We start from the raw sequence: 7,619 nt of genomic DNA on the forward strand, positions 1-7,619 counted from the left end.
CAAGTCTAAGACAAGCAAGACAAAATAGTAGAGATTGAGATATATAGTATTGACCAAGATAAAGAACATGGTGATGACCGAGTGTCAGCAAATTAATAGTTTGTGAAAGAATTGAGTTTTAAGGTCGACATAGTTGAATTTACAAATTTGTCAAAATGTGTAAATGATAAGGATTGATGAGTTGGCATATTTAGTGCACGAATTGAGTTTTTTAGGTGATCTAAGGCAATGATTTCATGAGAAGTTTCCATAAGTTTCAAGAAAGGAGAAGAAAAAAAAAATGATGGATAGATTCAATGGTTATGATCAAAACATGAAATCTATGGATATGTTTAAGAAGTAAAAGATCAAAGCTACCTATTTAAGGAGGCATAAGAGATGTTTTATGGTTGTTGATTGGAAAATTTGTGGAGGACCTATGAAGAAGAGAGTAATAGAGGAAAATTGAGAATTTGGTAAAGAGTAATTACTTGAAGGGTTTCCAAGAAGATCAAACATGGATTATATGATGAATTCTAGTCAACAAACCAAGAATGAGCTGAATGAAGATCTTAATTTACAAAGTGAGTTGTATTTTATTAGATCAAACTTATTTGTTACTTTCTAACCATTATGATAGTAAAATCCTTTAATCAAGGTTATATTCTAATGGAATGATATAAATACCTCTAACAAGGACACTCCTAACAAGGTGATTAAATCTTTTAGCAAGGTCACACCAAATAGGATATTTTGTAGCCTTTAATAGGGTTGGCTCTTAACCAAGCTCACTTTAGAAGAGTGAAAAGTGGTAGCATGTTACTTGGTGGTATTTCCCAAATTGGGTTTCTATGTTAAATCCTTTTGTTATATTTGTGTGAATATTGTTTTATGATGCATGCTAATTATTGTTATATATTTTTGTTATTCAACATATACTAAATAGAGAGCTAGTGATGAGATGAATAAGTTAAGTTACTAATGAGTTTCTATATTGCCCAAGTGGATTCATGAGTTTGAATATGTTGTTTGAGGTTTTAAAAAATTTAATTGATACATGTAGACCTAAGGATAACTGATTCACCCCCCTCCCTCCCTGCTTGGTTATTCTATCATTCTAACAACAATGATACTTGATAGATATGTGCTTGGTTTTTGAATGCATCACATGATTCTTGGATATATTTAGTGCACTAGTATTATCATAATAGATATTGATAGGCTTAGTTACATTTTATTGCATTCCTTCCAACAATTTTGTTATCCAAATAATATTTGAAAAGTTAACTGCAACAATATACTCAACTTCATCTATAGATTGTGATATACAACTTTGTTTATTTCTCAACCACGTAATGAATCTTTTTACTAAAAAGAAAGAAACACCACTTGTACTTTTCCTATCATCAACATTTCCATCCCAATCAACATCAATGTATATTTAGTTCAAAATCACCTTCTTGTTTGTATCACAATCCATAGTCTTATGTTCCTTTTAAGTATCTAAATATACTTTTAACAATAGTCATGTGTGTTTCCTTAGGATTAGAGAAAAACCTTGCAACTATACCAAATTCATGTGAAATATTAGGTCTACTATGCACAACATATTGTAATTTCCCAATCAATGATCTATATTGTGTTTCATTCACTTCAACAGTAGTATCCTCTTTAAATATTTTGCATCTAGTCACCATAGGTGTAACAAATGACCTTGACTCATCCATACCAAATGGCTTCAATATCTCCTTAACATACTTAGATTGAGTCACATATATACCATCTTCTTCCAATATTCCATTCAAAAATGCATACTTAACATCCATTTGATATACCTTTAATTTATTGTAAGTTTCATATGCCAATAGAGTTCTAATCCTTCCAATATTTCTATAGGCACAAAGTTCTCACCATAATAAATTCTTTCTTCTTGTACATAATCTTTACAAACTAGTCTGACCTTTTTCCTTACTACTTCACCATTCTCATTCAATGTATTTCTAAAAATCCACCTTGTTCCAATTACATTTTTGTTAGTAGGTCTAGGCACCACTATCCATGTGTTATTTTTCTCAATCTCTTAATTCGTAGCATTAATCCAATCTTCATTATCTAATGCAACTTTCGCAATTCTTGGCATAATTCAACAATCAAACACATATTGTCTTTAGCTCACTTCTTGTCATGAATCCAACTTTATCTTTAACCATTCACCAGAGAAAATATTTTGTAAAACCAACACTTGTATGAGATCTATATGGGTTGAAGGAATCCTTATCCACCTCGGGTTCAATCTAAAATCCCCTTCACACTGCAATTACATCATTCCTATTGCTCCCTACTCAACACTACATGGTGATCAACTTAGGGCATGAATGTAAAAATAGAGAATTAAATAAGGAAAGACCAAAATTGAAACAAATGAAAACTATACAAGAATACCTAGCATTCCACCAATCCATTTGGATTTCTAACTGTGGAATGTTAGGAAACAACCATTTCTTCTACAAAACCCTAATTATCGTTGGTTTACAAGCTAATAAAATTAAAATCCACAACTCTTTTCAATGTAAATCACTTCAAGACTTGTAATCAAGTGCAGTAGAAATATAAAACAAATTACTACAACCTAAAATCACCAGTTGTAAAAAATGTCACAAAATATAGTATGAAAGAAAGTATGAAAAAGTGTTGAAAATAATGTAAAACAAAGAAATTTTTTTAAGTACTTCCTCAATTGTTCCAACTATTGCCAAAATCATTTCTCTAAATATTTTATGTCCACTTGGATTAGTTATGATCATGTCCAATTTTTTTTTAGGTTCTTGGTTACAATATTGCAACATTTTGCAAAAAGTTGTAACTTTGCAACTTTTCATGCAAGTTTGCATTCTCACAACTTTATCAGTTTAAACTTAACCTAAGTGTTCCAAACTACATAGGAACCCTTATAAACACCTAATTAGACTTGATTTAAATTATTTACATAAATTTAAAACTTTGACCACCCTTGGTATCATTAAGCCCCCTAATTGTCTATGTGCAACATTGAGCACTTGCAAACCAAAATGAACTCATTGAGGCTCAATCTATCTATAATTATTGCATTTGAGTCTTATTACATTTGTACAACTTAAATTAAACCAAAATTATGGTGCATCATTATCTAAGCCATTTTTGTGTGATTTAGATTACACAAATGTAATAAGACTTAGGAAACAAATCTAGATAGATTGAGCCTCAATGAGTCCATTTTGGTTTGTAAGTGCTCAATGTTGCACATAGGCAATTAGAGGGATTAATTCCACCAAAGGTTTTCAAAGTTGAAAATTGATGTAAATAAGGTATGTCAATGTCAATTTAGGCATTTATGATGGTTAATATGTTGTTTGGAACACCTAGCTTATGTTTGGAGTGATAAAGTTGTGAAACTATAAATTTGCATGAAAAGTTGCAACTTTTTTTATAAAAGTTGCAAGATTGCAACCAAGAACTAAAAAAATAGTTAGGCATGAGCCTAACTAATCCAAGAGAATGTAAACTATTTGTAAAAATTATTTTTGCAATAGTTGGATCAATTGAGGAAGTAGTTCAAAATTTTCTCTATTTTACATTGTGATATTACAATGAGGATTTAACTGGGTAGTTTTATAGTCAAAATCGATGAACCATGTGTCATAAATAGTGATTAACACATGAATCCACCTCTCATGAGAATAAATCCACCTCTCATGAGAATAAATGGAACACTTATAACTCATTTGATTTAGGTGTTTCTCACAGAGGTGAAGCACAGGGACTTCTTGGGAGGTCACCCATCCCAATACCTCTCCAGCTAGAGTGCGCTTAACTACAAAGTTTCCTCCATGGTTAAACCCACTCTACTTGCAACCCCATTTGAAAAAACTTGAGCAAGTGTTGTGCCTCATGGAACTTTCATTAGAAAGCCCTTAATTTAATTAATTGATAAGTAGGAGGTATTTTTTGCTGCAAGTCAAATTGTGATATTGCTATCAGGATTTAATTGTATAGTTTTTGAGTCAAACCCGATGACCCATTTATCATGAGTAGTGATTCACACATGAATACACCTCTCATGAGAATAAATAGAACACTTATCACTCATTGGATCTAGGTGATCCTCATAGAGGTGAAGTGCCAAGACTTATCGGGAAGTCACCCATCCCAGTACTATTCCATCTCGAGCGTTCTTAACTACAAAGTTTCCTCCATGGTTAAACCCACTCTATTTAATATTAATTTTAGCAGTTTTCCATACTACATTGTGAAATTTTATACAGTTGGTGATATTATAGGTTGTAGTCCTTTGTTTTAGCTTTCTATGTTAGTTGATTACAAGTTGTGAAGTGCTCTGCATTGAAACACTTAGGGATGTAAAGTTAATTAGCTTATAAACCTTCGTGAACTAGGGGATTGTTGAAGAAATGACTCTTGCCTAAAATTCCACAATTAGAAATCCAAATAGCTTGGTGGGATGTTAGGTATTCTTGTATAGTTTTCATTTTTTTTTCAATTTTGATAGTTCTTTAGTTTATTTTTATTTTTTACATTGATTAGCTAGGCTGATCACTAGGTAGTGTTGAGCTAGGGAGAAATAGGAACGTTGTAGTCACATTGTGAAGGGGATTGAACGTTTTAAAATAAATGTATATAAAGATTCCTTAAATAGATGTAGACCTCATCCAAGCGATGGTTTTTCAAAATGTTTTCTCTAGTGAAGGATTAAAGCAAAAGTTTGTAAACCCACTTAGAATAGTGATATAAGCTTAAAAGTTTCTCAGTTTGGGTTATAGGATATAGGAGTCAAACCCAAACATAATTCCTTGATGTTTTATAGAAATCTTAAATGGGTGCTAGGAATGGTGATTATTTTGTAGCTTTGTTTAGATGCTTCAAAAGTTAAAGGCCAAAAACTCAATTTAGAGAACTAATTCCATTAGGCCTAACTAGGACACCTAGAGAAGTTTGTTGAATCATGAAATTTTGAGAAAACTCTTTATTCTAATGAATGAGTAGTATCAAATCTACCCAGTTGAAGATCATGCAAGGTTGAATAGTATAGAATCTTGGTTGGTAGAGGCGATTGGTGTAGGAGCACCTATTCATTGGATGTCTCATGGATAAATTCATATTTGACATTGTTTTTTATATGGTTTCAATGTTATGTAAGGACCTAAATACCATTTGGAGTTCATTAAAATTATCTTATAAGACTATAAATTCCATTAAAAACAAAGTTGCTAATAAGGTCCTAAAAAATGTCAAGTGTGATAAAACCACTCAAATGTATCAAAATAGAGTTAGGTGCAGAAGCACCTATTCATTGAATGTCTCATGGATAAATTCATATTTAAATTTTTTTTTTAATATGGTTTTGATGTTATGTAAGGTCCTAAATATCATTTTGATTTCATTCAAATTATTTTGTAAGGCTTAAAAAGTAATTAAAATCATAGTGACTTACAAGGTCCTGAAAAATGTCCAGTGTGATAAAACCACTCAAATGTATCAAAATAGAGTGGAAATAGTTTAATTGGAGTCTTAAATCTATCTCTATAATATTTTAAGGGTTTATGTAAATTTTGAAGTCATTTGGATAATAATTGTAAAAGTTGTTCAAAAGTTGCCAAAATTGTAATGACAACTTTTACAACTTGGTGACAACTTTTTAAAAGTTGGTTTAAAGATGTTAATGGGTAGTTTCAGGTTGGTTGGAGAGTTTAATGTGATTAAAATAATATATATTTGGTCTCCAAAACATGAAATTTTAAGTTGGGGAATTTAGAGGAAGGATTTGAAATGGAAGAAAAATTATTTTGATGTTGTATATTTCAATTTTCTTGTTATTTTTTTCTACAATTTCTCTGACATTTCAGTTAATACAAACTCATTTTGAATGATACATACCTAAAAATTATATTTTCACAAATTTATATGAGTTATGTTTCATTTGGTTTTGTTTTGGATGATTTTCATTATGTTTGGAAGAAGTTATGACCATTTTGGTGAAGACTAGTCAGATGCTATCACAATATGAACAACTTTGAGGAAATTGCAATAACTTTTATCTCCTTTCTTGGATTTGGCTACAACTTGGGGAAATGTTGGTAATTCACTACTTTGATTAAGTAAACATATAAAGTCTAGAGAGAAACAAAGAAGAAAGCAACAAAGAGAGCTACCCAGAGCAAACATGAAACAAAACTCCAAAAAATACATCCAAGAGGTCACTCAAAGAACTACTGGAAAAGATAGAAAAAAGACAACAAAAGAAACAAAAAAAAGCTAGCTAAGAAGACTTGATTAGGTCAAGTGCTTGGTCCACAAGGATTTTCATATTTTCAGCCACGACCTTCACCTCACCTATTTTGCTCGTGTCCTCAATCTTCTTTAAGTGAGCCCTGGTACGCTTACTGGGACCCTAAATCTCAACAACCTAAGGAGAGTCTTGAACTTTCTCATTCTCCAATTTCTTCAGTAGAGTGCCCACATTCTCAACAATCTATTTGAACAGTTTTCCCAAATTGCTCATCTTGGCTTCTAGTTTTGAGATCTTCCCTTGGTTGGCATTAAACTCTTTGTCCATCACCGTGTTCTTTGCCTCTAGCTATGGGATCTTCTGCACGAGGTTTTTAACTTCTTCTATGTTCTTGATCACCTCCGATAGTCTATCAATATGTTGTCCAAGTATGCATTCACCAAGAACCATTTTGCTAGCTTGCCCTACATCTTTCCAAAGTACTTGCATATCCCTTCCAAACACCCATAATGTAGTGCCTGCCCCTAGTTCACATTTTGTTATCGTTGTTGAACTCTTTTAGAACTAGTTTTATGTTGTTGTTTAGCAGCATTCTTTTGAGATTATCAGATATTGTGCTATGGATTCAATTTATTATGTGATGAGATTACTTAGACTCTACATTTCATGTATGTATGATGATTATTTTTAGTGTTCACAATTATTGATGATGATTATTACATTGCTTTCAATTATTAATGATGATTAGTAAGATGATTTATTATCATATGTTCTTTCTTATGAATACTTACCCCATACTTGCATGTGTATGGTGTGCGTGTTTGCCTTGCGTGTTTGCATTTGTATGGCGTGTCTGATGTGGTTAAGGAAGGGAGTCATAGTCACCTACTAGTCGGGATCTACATGATACACCACTTCCTACCATTGTCTATTTAGTTTAGTATATATTGTATTTGTACATGCATGATTTTTATGCAGGTTGTAGGTATTGGGTATCGACTTCCCTAAATTGCCAAGATGAGCGTACCCTATCACATTATCTCAATGATAAGAGAGGGGAGATAAATTCTCAAGTCCAAATCCCAACCCTTTGAGCCATTTATCCTAATTGGAAAATTAGGACAAGTATCTGAGTTGAATACCCACCGAATGTGTCAGATGACATATTTCATGATTTTTAACCCTTTAGATTTATTTTGTATGATTTGTTCTATGATGGATTTTCATATTTTATCTTGGAGGTCTATGGTGAATTTTTCATTAATTAAGTCTTAATAAATAGATTTAATTAATAAATTATTTATTTGAAAAAATTAATAAAATATCATGATCTTTGATATTTTGATTGTAATTAATTAAA

Source organism: Cupressus sempervirens, chromosome 2 (genome assembly GCF_028749045.1).
Source record: "Cupressus sempervirens isolate cs-2001-9-10 chromosome 2, ASM2874904v1, whole genome shotgun sequence".
Taxonomy (NCBI): Eukaryota; Viridiplantae; Streptophyta; class Pinopsida; order Cupressales; family Cupressaceae; genus Cupressus; species Cupressus sempervirens.